Source organism: Thunnus albacares, chromosome 11, assembly GCF_914725855.1.
Source record: "Thunnus albacares chromosome 11, fThuAlb1.1, whole genome shotgun sequence".
Taxonomy (NCBI): domain Eukaryota; kingdom Metazoa; phylum Chordata; class Actinopteri; order Scombriformes; family Scombridae; genus Thunnus; species Thunnus albacares.
This window is the reverse complement of record NC_058116.1, coordinates 15166202-15182856: the sequence shown is the minus strand read 5'-3', so window position 1 is coordinate 15182856 and position 16655 is coordinate 15166202. Positions and strand designations below refer to the sequence as shown.

The following is a 16655-nucleotide window of genomic DNA, read 5'->3' as shown; positions in this document are numbered from 1 at the left end:
CGCCTTTTAACAGGGCAGGGGGAATGTCAACAGACCCTCTTGAATGAACCAATAAAGCCACTAAAAGGAGAGGATTAACCAGCTGATATCAAGGACAGCGGTTTGTTTTGAATGCAGTCCCCCCCTCTCTGGAACATGGCCTGAAACACACTGGGCGGAACATTTCCTTTGCTAAGCATGCTGCCTCACTGTCAAAATTGTGTTTAATTATCTTAATACTTGATTGAGGTCACAGCAGTGTCACCCATATAATTCTATTTTGACGTTACTACTGAATCGGACTGAGTATTAAAATATTACTTTGTATTAATTTCTAACCGACGCTAATTGAATTGCTTCCTCTTAACCGCAACTTCTGACGTGAAAGGAGCCGTTTCCCTCTTAACTCTTTTGTATGGTAGTCGCTATATTATTGCTTTTATTGCCCATTTATCAGAGAGCGCTGCTGCTCGTAAGTGAGGCTACACAACATGAAACAGTAATTACAAGACATCAGGGGCTTTCAATCTCCTCTTAATTTCCCAACAGCTGTGATGAACAACCCTTAGTCCAATTAATGTGTCAAAATATGACCCAACAATGTCATGGCCTCCTCGCAACCCCATAAACATCAAATAAAAAGACAAGACTTAAAGTAGATGTATTTGAACTGCAATGACAGCGTTTGATGTCTATAAACTACCAAACAAGCCAAAGTTGGCCAGTTAGTTTGTTTTTGCTCAGGTGTTGAACTTCTTTTAACAACTGCAGCTAAATGAGGCAGGTTAAGCAGGGAAGATATGCTAGTGACATTTGACATGAGGATAAAAATAGCACAGAGAGGTGCGAGGCTTTAAAGTTAAGGTCTGTAAAGGGAGAGTCTGATGTATAGGCTGCAACATGAGAGGGCTGCGATATATATAGGTCGGGCTCTGTTGAAAAAGGGCCAGAACCTTTCGCAACAAGGCTTCAGTGTTCATAATGTTCAACATAATGCAAAAAATATCAAAAGCAAAGCCACATCTTTATGTTTTAATGTCACTACAATAAAACCTAAAATATTATGCGTGAAAACTGATTAGATCAGTCTATCTCGTTTGTATCTCTTTACAAGCAATCCTCATGAGGTAAATGATCTGTGATTTTTTTTCATTAATGAAACTTGATGCTATCATTAGCAGTTAATTCACTGGTTAATATCCAAGCTGAAGAACTTTCTGTCATGCACCAAGAGCTTGTAAACACACGACCCTGTGCATGTCAGCAATGGAGAATTTGCTTGTTCTTCTTTTCAAGTGTGCTCGCAACTTAACTTGAATTTATTTTACAGTAGTTTACTGCTTGTGTCTTAACCTTGGACCCCATGCACTTCAGGAAATGATTTATTTAAATACTTACTACCATGATCTATAATTTAAGTCTTACAGTATACTTCACACTGTATGGTCTTTTTTTTTTTAAGCACTGGTAGGCAATGTGGCGATTTGAATATGCACACTAAATAAACACTTTAATAATGCTCCATTTAAAAAAAAAAAACATTTTCAATTTGATGTTTCTAAAATTACTATTTTTTTCATATGTAACAAAGACACAATATTCAGACCTGGACTGCATTTATATATAAAACATCAGCTGAACAATTATCAAATGTTATAAAGGCTGGCCATAGAGTGCTATCTGTATGCTCAAGTAAAACCTCATATATTTTAAGTTATGGGAAAAAAAGTTATGCATGATAAATCTGAAAAAGGGCAATGTACAATTAGTATTTATAAGAATCCATCCCCTTTACTGGAAGCTTGATTTTTTCCTATGTCAAGCTGGGCAATGCGAGATGAATTTTGGCATTTGCAATGTGCCTCTGATTTATTATGGAGAAGGTGAGGGTAAAACATTGAAGGATTTCCCTTTAATCAGATCTCTTAGGAGTCCATGTAGTGGACCAATACCCCAATGAGTTCCCTTTTAAAAAGCCAGGGATATTAGATTGGCTGCACGCTGCCTCAGTTTTAGCCTCAATCAGAGGAAATCGGGGAAGATTTTGTTAAATCTAAGAGCCTTTTACATCTCTAAAAAGTTCATTTCTCTTCATCTATTAACTCTGAATAAGAACCCGCCACCATTTATGCATTTGTCCATTTAGAAATCCTCAAGCTCGTGAGCTGTAGATCTGAGCCCAAATTTTGAACTTACGGATGACCAATCACAGAGGTGCATGCCTCAGAGCTGAACCACAAATGGATCCTTCACAGCATTGTAAATCAGGACCTCAAAGAGTATTATTTAGCCTCAAGCAAAGAGTGCTTGTTTATCAAATGGTGCCTGAGTCTAGGATAAAAACTCCCCCATAAATCTGGGTACCTTTTATGTGCTCATGGAGACTGGCTGGCTCATTGTGAGAATGCAGCGGTAAGCATGCCATTCATGTCAAAGAGCACACATTGTACGATGAGTACCCCAAGACTACTTCTAATGGATGTGGTTTATGAGACGTTCAAACATATTTTAATTGGTCTTAATGCACTCTCAACGAGACTCATGTTCCAGCATAGCTCTACCGTAACTTGAGTGCAGACAAACAAACCATATACCACAAATCAGTGACAAATCATAACACTAAAAGGGTGAATTCAAGGTGAATTGCTGGTTTGGCTAAAGGCTTTGCATTCATGATTTAGTGTGTGTTGTCACTATACAAGTTCAATAAGCAATGTCAGTTTTTCACATGCAGTGTCAGTAGGTGTCACACTACATCCGACAGTGTGCTAGATGTAAGTTATCACGACTGCAGCACTGCAGCAGGTAATTTTCTGAACATTTTATTTTGTTGTCTGATATATAGCCCCTCAGATATGGCAATGCTAAACCCCAGGTGATAAATCAAACGTGCAGTGGCTGCCTCTGATAACTCAATAAGCACCTGGACTCCTCCTAACATGTCACACCTGCACTTCTTCGTATACCATTCTCATTCTCGAGCCTCACTGGGGGGCTCAATACACCTGCCTCGTGCGTTTCAGAAGCCTAGCAGCTGGGAGAGAAACATTATGCATGCTTAATTAGCAGGATCAAGAACCATGGGAAGTGGTTGGCAATTTTTAAGGCACACTATATATTCCTGGCTGTATAAAAATCCATCCATTCATGCAGCATCAGTAAATAAAAACAGTGTGACTGCATTTATGTAAATGATAAATAAACAAAGTAGACATATTTTCCACAATTTATGATTAACATTTTTTAAACGGCCACTTATACAAATAATTAAAATGCCTCTGTGAGACATACAACATGCTTTTCTCAAACAGCACTGAGTCTATTTCAATGGAAAAAGACATGAAAACATGAGAAACAGAGGCATATTCACTTTTTGGTGCATTTTACTTTATTCACACTGCAGCGGATTAAACAGACTTGATTTAATGAGCATATTTAACAAGAGAATACCAAGGGGAAACTTTGTTGATCAATATTATTGTATACTTTCCATCCAATCAATTTAGTGTCCACTTAGGAGCCATTACCAAGTGTAATAAATAGGGGGTTGTTTAAGAAAATAATAATATACTGATTCTCAAAACCCAAAGGCATTTATTAAATGGTACGGAGAAATGTTCGATGTCATATGTGAACAACACACAAAAAGACCATTCAATGGATAGATTGTGTGCTCTCAGATTGTCAACAAGTATTTAAGCCAAACATTGACTTTCAAACCTTCCAGTCGAATCTATAGGGCTGCTCAGTGAATGTATGATCATGTATGAAAACTGTTTATGGTCAAATCAACTCCTCATGTTAAAAAATTCTGGACATATTTTTGCACCTCTTCACTAAAGTAGGTGGTTTATAATGGAAAAAATAATCTATTAGTAATGAACTCATAATTTAGTCTACAGTCAAACAAACAAATCAATAAGCTTGTGGGCAGCAAAAAATATTCTGAAATCAAAGAGATAAATGTTTCTATAGAAAACAACTTTCTACAGTTGTGTTACAGCCATGGTAGTGGGGTCTAAGAAGGCATTTCAGACAGGAGGTTAAATTTCCAATGAATTTTTTTTGTGTGTTTTACAGGGCCAATCTTCCATCCAGTGTGAGAATATTGCTTATAGGGTGAGACTCTTATCAACACTACACAAGCTATATGTTCATCACAGACTGTGAGTCATACGCCCAAGTCTGATATGGGGTCCAGCATTGCAAGAGAGGCTATAAACCCTATAAGGGAGTGACGAGGGGAGAAGCAGTATGATAACTCAGAGCGTCCTGCTGTAATTATGGTATTCATGAAAAGATGAAATTGAGTGCAGACTAAATCTGTAGCTCCAGGCAAAATCAACAGCTTGGCATTACGCCGTGACCCCTGCCTATCTGGAGGACACGGCAAACATACCAAAACTTTGCTGCTTTTTTTTTTTCATCAGTCAAGAGTGAGGGAATGAAGTGCATCGATTGCTTGTGATTATTAACTAGACTGAGATAAGCCCTCTCCTTATTATGCAGATTACTGAGGCTCCCCGCTCCAGCATATTGTACAGATGCAAGGGAGCAGCTGCTCTTACAGATGGTGGGTACACGGATCTATCATTATGCCTCCATTGTCTCCACTTCAATTGTTTGGGGGACAACAGAACTGCATCAAAGAGGAATCCGACTGCAATGAATTAAGAAAGGGAAACGAAAACAATCAACTAAATTTATACACCGGAGGCCATGGAATGGAGAGGAGCGTAAAACTGAAGCTATTTCATATATACAACCATGGAGTCGCCCAGTCATGTATACTGTGCCCAAATCTGTCGGATGCAGCACTGTGCACCAGACATATGTTGCTTTTTATTAACAAACAGATATTAATTCAGGACACAGATATTAATTCAAATATGAAAAAAATACTTTTGGCAAGTCTGCAAAGAGCACAACCAAATAAAATCTACAACCAAATAAATTAATAGATAAATAAGTAAATTTAAATGCTCAAAGAAACATTGCAGCCAATGTTTTGAGAGTTTACAAAATTTTTCTGCCAAACACAAACTTAAATTTTGATTTCATGTAGACGCCACCTCATAACTGTAAATTAAAGAATCAGTCATATCATCAGGACTTTTATTTGCTTCCAAATACCACACAGTAATAACGATAACTGATGACGGCTCAAGCTTAGTTAATATTTAAATACATTACAAGCACAACCACAGGGAGGGAAGAATATGCAGACAACGACAGTTTTGCCCTTAAGAGGAACCTCTGGTTGTCCATTTGACTCACCACACCTCCCGCTGTGCACTCCTGAGATCAGGACACTGGTAGCTCCTCTGATCAAACATGACATTACACTAGAGGGAATTACATGCTCAGATTATAACAGAGAAGGTCACACCGAGTTGTAAGTCATGACAGCAGTCTCACACTTATTTCGCAGATACAAAGGGTAATATTACTTTAAATTGAGCACAGTACAAGTTTCCGACCCTCATCAGCCAAGCTAAGGGTTTAAGGTTAGATGGAAATATCATCCAGGTATAAGTATTTAAACATAAAATTATTAGTCATTTTCCTTCCAAATGTAGCCACAGTTGGTGATGAAGACAAAAAATGTGATAAAACACATATTTTAGGGTAGAATTAGATTCTGCTGAATATCAAAATAGAAGCAATTAAGTTATAGAATAAACTGGCTAATTATGAAGTTCCTATAGAGAACAATTGTTGGTTTAGAACTAGTTTTTTACTTTTTGATTCATTATTATTTATTGGGGACAAAGGGTGTGGATGGAGTAAGTGATATTGGTGATAAATATTGCATTAAGCAGTGTATACATTGTAATATAACATTAAAAATGTTTTAGATGTGTTAAAAATATTCAAAAACTTAACAATGCTACTGAATTGTATTGCTGAGGAAGCAGACTGAAGAATAAGGGCCATGATAATGTCCTGCCCTTGTTTTTCCCATTATTTTTTCTGTATACCAGTGTCAGTATGGAAGGCTACGCTAAATCCTACAGCTGTTAAAAGGCAACTCAGTAGTGTCCGCAAGATAACTGGATTTCATTTTTATTTATTTTATGGCAATGTATATAAACATTAAGGATGGATCTTCTTGTCTTCTGGTGCATTTATTTAGTGTAACATCAACCATTGATTACAAAGAGAGCACTCCCTCAACAACAAACACAAGATGCCTATAGCATCCAAAATATGCATTAATTCCCATCAGGTAAAGAGAACTAACATTATTTGCTCCAAATAGAAAATTGATTCCTTAGCAGAATATTTTCTGTTTTCAATATCCTAAAGAAGCGCCTGCCTTCAGATGACCTCCGTATGAATTCAGAAATCCCTGTTTACCATTTTCTTTAATATTACTGTACACATTTATTTAGTATTGAGGTAGAATTTGCTGTATAAATAGAGCTTGCAAACAATTCAATGCCTCAAAAAAAAAAAAAAAAAACAGTCTCTGCATATGGGTAAACACACAATGGAGCACAAGAAAATAAGTATGTGTCCCAGCAGGTTAGAAACCTATATTTCAGCATTAATTCCTTAACTTGTATCTGCTGTATTCAAATAAATAACAGTTTTCCTTTCTTCAGTCATGTGTCATGGTTGGATAGACTGAGCTCCTGTCAGAGCACAAAGCTCCCCTCTGAAGTCCACATTGCCTCGTCTGTTGTTAGGACCTGGTCCACATGGGGCCAAATTTGATTGGAAATCCCAAAGGGAGGAGTTCCACCAGTCACAGGGGCATTGTTAGTGCCTCCAAAATGGCCAGAGAAGAATGACTGATTATGCAACCACAGCCAGGGTTACTAATAGGAATTCTATTTGAATTTCTAACATAACAGATGTTTGCTGGGCACCTCCATGGAGTGCGCATACACAGTTATGCTAATTCGCCAGTGTTTCCCTTCAAGTTAGCTCAGAGTCATTAGAGCACACAGCTAGCTTGGATCCCTCTGTCAAACTAATAATTGGCCATTATTGATATTAATTAACATTTTTGCTCTCTATGTCCTGTTTGACCCACTATCTGTTAGTAAATCCAGTTACTGAGTCCTATTAGGGCAATAAAATCCACAGGACTCTATAGTAGTTGTGAGCCATTTATCAGAAAGAGAACATAAAGCCAATTAGGAATTGGTGCAGACAGTTGTCTTCATTCTCCACTGACTACTTCTTGATCTCCATTATAAATTGCTAATAGGGCAGATACTGGTTAGCAAAGGAGGAGGACTGGGGGGTTACCATTGCTCACTCCCACCCGTGATGACAGGTGAATGGGACAAGTAATAGTATTCTTGCTTGATGAGGCCAAACCATCATCAGCTGCTGTTTCTTTTTTTCTTCAGTCTTTTTGTTGAGGGGCATCATTGTGAACCTTCCTTTCTGCTGCTGGTCAATCATGTTAATTGTCCTAAAACTACAATATTCCAGAAAGCCATTAAATAACTGATGGTTCATCTTCCAAAAGTAATAGCCTTTGGTCTCCCTGCTATTATGATGCAATGAGCATCGGAAACACTGTGCACCATAGGTTTATGGGCTCAGATCAAGAAATCCTAATAGGTGTATATTGACTGGTTTATTTTCTACAAAACTCCAAAGGGACTGGTGGTTGCAAGAAAATATATCAAAAAGGCTATCAACAATGGTTGGGTCTTCGGTGTAAAATCAATAGTGAGCCATAGATGGCTTGAGTTTTCACAGTTCTCTCTCGTCATTTAAAAAGACTGTAGGCTATATGATGCCTGGAAGGACCCATGAGATTTCTGTAACACAGCAACCACGATTTATGTTTGGAAACACACAGATTAGTAATAACCTAATCTGTTTTGCCATTGGTGAAAACACAGTATAAGCTTTTGTTTTGAACTTGATAACAGGTTATTTCTGCTCTAACTTGACACTTTGGGAATGAATGGTTTAGTTTTCTAGAACAAAAGGGCTCAGTACAATGAAGGATCATGAGGTGTTGTTGAAGCAGGTAGCCTAACATAACCTATGCGAATTACAACTTATGTTACTGCTCCATGAATCCAGATGCTACCATGGCAGCCCAGGTTTATGACAAGAGGTATAGCGGTCCCTTAAATGAGCAGTATTTAATAGCCTGGATTCAAGTGTAAAGGCTTTCTCCCCTGTGCATTACTCCAAGAACCTAATTACAAGTTTCATCATCAATCATGAGCATTATTTATTCAGTGAAATGAATTTCTAATTAATAACTGATGAGCATTATGGCCTCAAAGACTGTAAAGCAATTAATTATGGTTGGCAACAGGGAAGAATATCCCTGTAAAGGACTATCTGGCGCACAGTCACAGCACAGTGGTGCCAACAGGCTAATGTCCACAAAGAGGAGGCTCTGGATTGTTTTTGTACCTAGGCTTTATTGAGATAATTACTTTCATGAATGTTGTCTGGGGGATGTCATACAGTTGGCGATGTAATAAACACTGAAAAACTGTATTTAAATTTTGTTAAATGTTGTTTTGAAACGCTATCCTCTATGCTCTGCACTGCCACCCTCCATCCTCACAGATGTTTTGTTTTTGTTTTTTGATAATCTCAGACTCCAAGAGGCCTCAGTGAGCATTTTAAAGCAAGATACTCTATAAATACATCATATTGTACAGACTCAGACTTTTTTATGGCCACCATCACATTTTAAAACATCAAGGACACAACCAATAGTGCCATTTCTTTGGTTTCTGCAGAGATTTCTCCTTGAAGATTGAAAAAAGTGGAATGTGTGGATTGGCTGCGACATGTTCAGGGTTACAGTCTTATCCTACAGCTAAAATCAAAACTTAATGATCAATTTAATGTCAATTATTGACTTACATTATAATATACACAATTAGAAATGATCTGTTACAGTGATTCATAAATTAACAAATCATAATGAAATCATTTGCGAATATTAATATGTACTAATATCTACAGTTAGATGATGATATAATGATGACTTCTTTAAAACAACTTTTTGCCATGCCTAATCTTGCCATGCATCCCAAAAACAAGTCTATAGACTTTTACAAAGTCTATAGACTTGTTGGATGGCATGTGCTGCCATCCAAATTGAGATCATACCTTTTGTAATTTCTGTAATTACTCTACATGTATTGTTAATAGTTTATAACAAAAAAACAGTGTTATGTATAATTTATTTTTTTCACTTTGACAAATTGTGAGCTTAAAAATCTTGGGCTGAAGCTTTTGGGTTTTTTTCTCCAAATCAAGTTATCAATATATTCATAATCTATGAAGGTTATATGACGCTTACTTAAAAGTTTGGATGTTAAAATGATTATAAATTAATGCATAACAGTTTTGCCCACTGAGATATATTAAACACAGGCAGAACTAAGTAATTCTACACTCGCACAAATGTGAGACACAAATGTCAAATTAGTTTTTTGTGGTGTGATGGTTTGCTGTAAAATCTGTTAAAACCCATGTTAAATCCACCATTAATTCATGCAATTAAGACTTATATTTTTGGGTGGATGTGCTTTTTTTAGTGTTAAAAGTATTTAGCAGTTTCAAAAGGTTACACAAGGTTACATTGGTGGAAAGAGAGACACAATTACATAATATAAGAGCATGTCTGTAAAGATACTGAGGACTGCAAGAGGAGAATGGGTCACCTAATGGCAAATGTCCACTCTCCGTTTAGATTACAGTTTGCTATTGCTTTGCAATTTTGTCACGGAAGCAAGTGTGTGATTATTTTTCTATGGGGCATTATGTACACAGGAAATAAACATTGTGTAATGTTATTGTCATTGATGAATCTTTTGGTGATACTGTTAATACAGAGTATCACATTTCTCACAGCTATAAAACCCATGAACAAAGCATTTGTTACTTTCTCCATCGCTGCAATTTTGCCTAATTTATTTATATACAGTATGTAGAAGCACATGCTTACATCTTCACATTACTGTAATTGTGCTGTGTTAAACTAATTCTTTTCAAGGCTCATTTCAGTCAGAGTATCTTTTCAATAACCATGGGTCAAACATTGATTGGTTCAAATGAACGTAGATTATTGTACATCTTCATCCAGACACGCATTATGGAGGAGAGACAAAGAATTCAAAATGATGATAAAGAACCATGAGAGGCTGTAATTCTTTCATTTAGAAAATGGAAATCAGTGAAGCAGCTCTTTAATTTAACTGTTGTTACAATTCAGCACAAATTTTTTGCACATTTGTGGCAGTTTTTTGCATATATTCATCTCACATACAACTCCATCTGCACAAAACAGAGATGGATCGAGTCATGCATGGTTGTTTGAGCCATCCAGAGTAAACGTAATAAATGTGCATGACTATAATGCTGAATTGTAGCGGTGTCTTAATGTGTGTGACTGCTTCCTTATGGGTTGAAAGACACTACTGGATTTGTGCTGGTCTCTTAATTAAGTATAATGTTACTTGTTGTGACATGTGCCCATGCGTCAGGTTACATGTCAGTTTCTATTCAGACTGAAGACAATTCGGCATGTGTACAGAGGATTGTGGGCATGTCTCTGCATGCACATTGGTTTATTTACACCTATGTTTTATTTTTTCTTTCTGTTTTGCACTTAACAGCAGACTAAAACTAAACTGACTGAATGGAGGGTCACAAGTCTATGTCAGAATGCACATAGGCCTTTTTTCCAACATCCAAACTAAAATACTATAAAGCATGCAATACTATTAAGCATACCCAAAATACAAGGTGATGTACTGTACTGTGCTCTGTAGTGGAGCGAGCGGGGGGGGCAGAGGGGGCGGCTTCCCCGGGCCCACGGTTCTCTCCAGTTACAAAGGGGCCCACCTTGGGCCCAATCTGTCTGACCTAACAGGCATTTTTCTTGTTTAGTTGAATATTTTTATAAAGTTTGTGTGTCTTGATTGCGTCAAGAAATAAAAAGTCAAAAATCAATCAGACTCAGACCATGTCTGTGCGTATGCAACCTTTCTGCAGAGCGGAGACAAGCCCCCGTCACTGCCAAGGGGGTTCTTGTCTTATCGCCAGCGGAGGCACTGTGTTCTGTTTGTATTACCGTTGATTCATCCTTCTTAGTACCCCTTTAATCGGGCCCCCGTCACGCTGAGTCGATTTGGCTGCTGGGACCGCGAGTTTTAAAAGCTAATAGCCTGTCTGCTGTATTTCTGTTTCCCTCGCTGTTTTTCGTAACAATAAAAGTGTAAAAAAAAAAAAAAGTCCAGATCAGAGTTTTTCTGAAATCAGTTTAAAATGGTGATGTGACATCATCATTACCGATGTCAAGCTCTCTCTCTCTCTATCTGTGCATGTGTGTGTATGTGCCTGATCTGACTTTGAAGTACAGGTGCATGCATGTTGTCTCTCTGACTTAGGCCAATTTAGCCAACTTCTATGCTGGAGTTGTGTCCACAGCTGAGCGGGTGCTGGATGAATTTCTTTCTTTCCGTGCTATGTGTAGCGAATTAGAAATAAAGCTCAACACCACAGAAGCTGTTCTACCATTCATTAACTGTAACGATATGGAAAGGGCATTTCCCAACATCAGTATTTTGTATCGTAAAACGCTACCAGTCACCAGTGCAAATGCGGAACGCAGTTTCAGCCGCCTGAAGTTAATTAAAAACTATCTCCGCGCATGCATGAGGGAGGCCAGACTCTCAAACCTCACCTTACTGTCCATAGAGAGGGATATTGTCATTGATAAGAACAAGGTGGCTGAAAGGTTTGCAAGGATGAAGGAGAGGAGGATGGTGCTATAGGATTAGTTCACATTACTATATATAGTTCGGGAGTACGTTCGAGTTCGGCATGTTCAAACGTGGAGTTTTTGGATATTGGACATTGGACATTTCATGTCAGCTTCAATGGATTACATGTGATTTTTTGCTGGATTGAATTCAAACTGACAGCTGCTGGATGAAAACATCATTTGTAAGTTGTTTCACATTCATTATTTGTGATGACATAGGCTTGTCATAGATGCTGGCTATCTGGCCTTTTTCAAAAATAGCATTGTTAGTTGCTGCTTGTGTTGTAGACCGCTGTGTCTGCTTGGTTATTGTATTAACAGCAGGCCACACATTGCTTGCACACTTGTAGTTAGTTATCCTGTGTTGCTTGATTGTGTAGACTATATGGTTGCGTGACTGTATGGGCATCAAATATCACTGAATGCCAAACTGTGTATTCATTTGCCGGGTTTGACCAAATTATTGGTAAAATCTTCTGAAATAGCCTATCAGCAGTTGTGCTGTTTAAATATCAGCACTGTTTAATGATCAATCTATGGCGCTGTCCATGCCACTACAGGTCCTCGCCCGTTTGAATAGGCCGTGTATAATGTTATATGCCGCTATGTCTATTTTATGTTTATTTTATTCCCGTGTAAGAAAGACATGTTACTGAGACAGTGCACCTGGCCTGTCTATGTTCAGCACCACCGGGCGATAGACAGCGACAGTCTGTGTGTTCCCCTGTCTATCAACGATGGAGCGGATCCGTTCATCGATCGATGTATGTAGAGCACCGTGTGCTGTCCTCGGTGCAGAAACATTTGAACGCGACTGGTAACCTGTTTTTTTTTTATTCTTCAGAACAAGCTTGTCTAACAAAGTGGCTTCACTGTATGTTTTCTTAGACATAGGCTTGCTTGGCTCAATAAGTGACAACTTGTGTTTTTGAATAGGATATATCAGCTATTTGCCAGTTGTGAATTTTAAAATGACTTTTTCAGAAGAGCCCATTGAGAATGCTCCACCCCCCCGTGTTGAGAGTCTAGCTCCGCCCCTGACTGTGCTATTTTTACTAACATGATATCATATGAGACGACAGATCAAACTGGCTTTGGAAAAATTTTGCCAATTTTGAATTTGAATCTATCACATGAATCCAGTAAAAATTAGTACGTGGCTTTATTTCCTCATAACTATATACAGTATATAACTACACATTCTCTTGTAGCTACTCAACAGTGTGAACTCAACTTTATGATACATTTTTTCATATGATATCAGTATAATATTTAAGGGACTATCTATCTTTTGGCTCAGCAGATGACAGGGAAGTGTAGCCAGAATATTCAAAACATATCAGGACCACACACCCATCACAGCAGCGTGAACCAGCACAAACAGGAGATTCCGGTAAGTCCAGAGTGAACACACCCCAACAATTACCACCAGTTTAGCGCCATTAAACCAGACGCCTAAAGCGGCCAGTATACTCCATCTGAAGTGCTTGTTGTATGGTGGAGCTTCGTCAACGCCCTCCCAACACACCTTTCCTATGTTGGATTATGGGGGGCTGTGTAGGGCCATTTCTGTAACTTTCCAAAAACTGACAATCATGACTTTCACACCCACTATACACAGTGACTGGCCAGCTGTGTGGAGGTGAGAAAGTTGTCAGGGTTTTAACTTCTCTCTCTAGCTCTCTTTTTACATTTCCGATATAACCATTTCAGTCACTTTTAAGTGCAACACTATGAATGCCTTCCAGGAGAGACAATGTGAAAATATGCGCCATTATCCCCGCATTTAAACGATGTCTCCCCCTCTCCCCGTTCAGAACAATAAACATTTTTTATTTACCAACCAGTTCTTATCAGCCATAAACCGACCCTAAATCATCCTATTACCGTGCGCCTAATGTGTCCACTGTGTGTTAAGTTATGCGAGCACAATTTGCAGTCAATGTGAATTACGCCATTCTAACAATAGTCAGAGAAACAACAGCTCAAATTGCAGAGCATCAGTTATTCTTTCACACCAGAACATAACACACTGGAAAATAAGTTAAAGACACACAACGGCCCATTATGCAGTTTGTGTTTGCAGGTACATGTAACAAAAATCAATTTGGCTCAAGCACAATCTCTAAAAATGAAAAAATGAGGAATGTGTCTAATATTGTCTGTATGTGAAACAAATAAGAGCAAGTTTGGTGACGCCAATAGACTTGATAAATGAACTGTCACTTTTTGACGTGTCTTTGTAGTATTGGACACTGTAAGTCAGCTATGGATTGACCAAAGCACTTAACTCTTTTGTCTATTAACTGTTTTTCTAATCTTCATTTTAATTATACTTTTAATGTGTGTGAATGAATAGTTTGGTCTCGTTTTTGCCTCTAACAGCCCCTCGAGAGATAAAAAAAAGTATTTAAATTAAACTGATTTGGGAGCAGAAGGGAGTGCAGAACAGAAAGTACGAAGACGTAACTAGAAATTAGCTGTGCATGGTTAAAAAACACAGATTAAACTAGCAGCAACACTTAGTTAGTAGGCAGGATTAGATTTCATCTGCAGTACTCTGCCAAAATGTTATTGTATAAAATGACACAATCAGCAACACACATCATCAAGCATGTTTGATATTGAGGGGACTCGCACCATACATAATTGCAGTTCTCAGGAATAGGGGGGTATTTGGCCAAATGTGTACTCATATTTAACTGCACCTATTAGACAGTTCTTAGGTAGTTTTAGTGAGGATTCAAACCAATCTCAGCGGTGCATTAAAAATCACAAAAAAGTGGGCCTTTTGCTTCCATTACTGAAGATTATTAAATATTATATTATTATTAAATACAATCAAGGAAATCTTGTGAATAATCAATCCATGAGTTTGAAGATTAATCAAACACCAAAACACTTTTTACACAGTGCTGATGTCTGTCTGAACACAGCCTTAAGCTGTATTCACCGAAAAATTGCTTTTGCGCGCATTTGTTCCTCCATTATTGTGTATGTGGTGTGTTGCAATGGTGCACAGATCATTCTCATTTGTTGAACTTTGACATGAGATGCGCTGCAATTTGGCTAATACTTGTGCTTCAAAAGATGGAGGACAAATTAACAAGGAATGTTTCTGAATGTATCTCTGAAAGTGTTTTCTGGGCAAAATATCAGCCTTCGGTTACAGTTACAAGGTTTGTTAGAAGAACTGAGTCTGTATAGAGGCTGTAACATTCATAATGTAACCTGCAGACGTCATTTCACTTGGTAATCAGACCAGATTAGGAGAAATTACTAAACATTTACATAAATATACCAATTTTTTTTTTTAAATTGCTGTATCAATAAGCTGGCTCCCACACAACATGAAGTTAGCTTCCGATTAGGGGTTATGGGAAAAGTTAAGGGGGAAAGTTATGAGAAACATAAATAATATTTAGTGGCTGATTCTCAGTTGATGACTGATTTACAGCAAAAGCCAAGAGAAAAAAGAGCGATTTCACTGATATTTATCCATCCAGACCAAATTAAACTAAATCCATATATATAAAAAAAAAACACTATACTTAGACTTGTCAAATCTTAATAATAATAATCTAGTCCAGATATGACAGGTCTGGGTGTAGTGGTTTTTGATCTGGGCCTGGTCTGATGGAGAAACATCAGGGAAATCGACTTGGTAATCTAGTCCAGATCATAGACTGTGGTCCAGATTTGACAGGTCTAGGTAGTGGTTTTTAATCTGGATCTGGTCTAATGTGGTCTGGGTAGAGAAATATCAGTGAAGTCTCCTTTTTTTCTGCTTTCATGGGCAAAATAAAGGTTTCACAAATCTGACTGTGGGTCTAACCAGCGTTAAGGCTTTTGCTACGACATCTAACACTCTTTCACACGTGTAATTGTTGAAAAAACAGCGAATCAGCCGCTAAATATCATTGTTTCCCTTAACTTTTCCCTTAACCCAGAATCAGAAGCTAACTCTACTGTTTGACAAGCTTTACATGTACATTGCTTACAAGACGACATCAACAAGTAACACAACATAGTGAACGTCTTCATAGATAACATAAACAAATGGTAACAACTTTGACAACAAACAAATAGCTTTGACAAATCACTACTTACTTCTGCTTTTGCCGTCGACCGATGTAAGTTACAGCACGAACACTGTGGCTGCCTGCTGCACCTTTAGTGAAAAAGAGTCAAATATAAAGGATAAATTTACCCAAAGTAAGTATAGTTTAAATCAGCTCCACTAAAATGATCTCACCGTTTAATTTGCGCCAAGGTAAAACACACTGCAGCATCTCTGCTTCACCTGTTGGGCTAGCCAGGTAACATTAGCTACCGTTAGCCATTTTTTTTCCTAGGATGGCAAATTCACGCCCCGCCCTACTCCGCATCACCTTCGTTGGTTGGGTTGGTTAGGTCAGACACAGTTCAGGGTTATAATCATCACATTCATAAACAAAATTATGTTTATGATAGAAATGGCAACTAAAATCTGACCAAAATTTGTCAACAAAATTAGAATTGGATTTTTTTTTTTTTTTTTTTTTTTTACTGATAAGAGAATGATGAGAGGACAAAGTGGTACCATCTGACATGGATGTAGACTTGGAATTCAGCAATCCTATTGGCTAATTGTAAATGTTGATGTGGATGTGATCCATTGGTCAGTTAATGTACAATACATTCAGATAAGCATATCAAGCATTAACTTTTGAACATTATACCCTATATACATAAGCTTATGTATATGCATAATTCATGTATATTACAGTCAAGTCATATTTCCACCTGTCATGCTGTGTTGTAATATGATCAAAATACATTTTTTAGACTTTCTTCCTATTTTTTTTGTTGTCCTATCAATTGCAGCAATTGTAACCTTCAACTTGAGTATTTTGATTCAAGCAGA

General features: G+C 37.8%; 1 long non-coding RNA gene across 2 annotated transcripts in view; it reads right to left on the bottom strand.

The window, feature by feature from the left end:
• The window catches only part of LOC122992839, a 92915-nt gene extending 76588 nt beyond the window's left edge, over positions 1-16327 (bottom strand). Inside the window, exons 1-2 of one of the 2 annotated variants that reach the window (XR_006406152.1) lie at positions 16005-16327; positions 15860-15920 (exon numbers count right to left, since the gene is read on the bottom strand). This is a non-coding gene — a long non-coding RNA (uncharacterized LOC122992839). The remainder of the gene's footprint in view (positions 1-15859; positions 15921-16004) is intronic. The other variant, XR_006406151.1, reaches the window with a different exon arrangement.
• Between the last annotated feature and the right edge of the window lie 328 nt (positions 16328-16655).